Genomic DNA, 1,403 nt, shown 5'->3' on the forward strand with positions numbered 1-1,403 from the left:
TCATGGACTGAGAGAAATGATTATTAATAAGAAATGATTTGGGGAGATTCAGATTTTCCACTTTTTCTTTTATCCTCATTTCAAGACAGCAACCTCTGAGCTAATCTTCTCTATGCAGGCCCTCCCCAGGTGGGGAAGCCATTGTGATGTATTCAAGTTTGGGTGGGGATAAATTCTCAGAATAGATTGTCCAAGGCTGTAACTAATTTAAAAACAAAAGACATAATCAAAGTCCAGTCCTACCCCCTACATTAATTCTCTTATTATTAATCAACCAAAGCTTATTACCACCCTCGGAAATACCCCTCTTCCAATGGGCATAGAAGTCATGAGTTTGCAGTCATGACTGCCTTTGGTCTAAGAGAGAGATGGCCAAATCTCTATCCTTTTATTAAAATGCTGGCACTATAATAAAATGATTCAATTACCCAGAATTATGTCTCTCAAACCTTTCTAAATGCCACATGGACTCAGTATCCTGGGTTCTCTCCATTCAGGTCTAAGAAAAAATTGATGTTCATAAGGGTGCTGGTGGTTCAAATTGCCTTCCACTTTCTTCCTCCTGTCTCTGCTTTTTGATGCCTGGCTGTTCCAACCAAACTGACTTTCCTGCCCTCTGAGTAGCAGTTGATGAGAATGACTGCCCTTTTCCTCCACTGGGTTTGCAGCCAGGATGATACCTGTGAGGACTAGATGGAAGCAGCACCTAGCAGTCTGAGCAAAACCTCTAAAGGAAAGTCTCCTTTAGAAGACTGGGTCCCCTGTGGAGAATTTATGTAAGGATATGAAAAGAGTCACACAGAATGATATGATGGGGGGGAGGTTGTGATCTCTACAACTGAGTGAGGTAGCCTCATTGACAAAAAACCGACCCCACCAAGGTTCCAAAGTGTCTTTTGTTCTCCTTGAAACATTCACGTTATTAGCAATTCATTGTCAATAAATACTAAAAGAGCAAGCTTCAAATTCTTCAGGAGGGGGGAAAAGCATATAAAATATAACTCTTAAAAATCCTTGTGGAAAATAAATTTGCACCCGATCAAACATGAATAATATATTCAGGTTCAGACAGAAGCCTTAAAGGAAAGTGAGAAGATTTTGAATTAAGACTACAAGAAGCCCCCATAACTCAGCCTCTGGTGCAATATATTTAAGAACTGTCTTTCGAAGTATTATCTATGGTCTATTCAACTGATATACAAGCCAGTATGTTGTAGTGCAGATGTATAACATGTTTTCATTGGGAGATACCAGTCCTTGTAAAGGTGGAATTCCTGTACAGTTTTGCAAGACTTGATATATTGATATATAGTTCATTGGTTTAAAACTACTGTAGGTTTTTCATCACACATTCAACTAGCTCACTTATCTAACTATGGGGTTTTGACAGTTATTTGGGGAGG

Source organism: Dromiciops gliroides, chromosome 5 (assembly GCF_019393635.1).
Source record: "Dromiciops gliroides isolate mDroGli1 chromosome 5, mDroGli1.pri, whole genome shotgun sequence".
In the NCBI taxonomy this organism is placed as follows: Eukaryota; Metazoa; Chordata; class Mammalia; order Microbiotheria; family Microbiotheriidae; genus Dromiciops; species Dromiciops gliroides.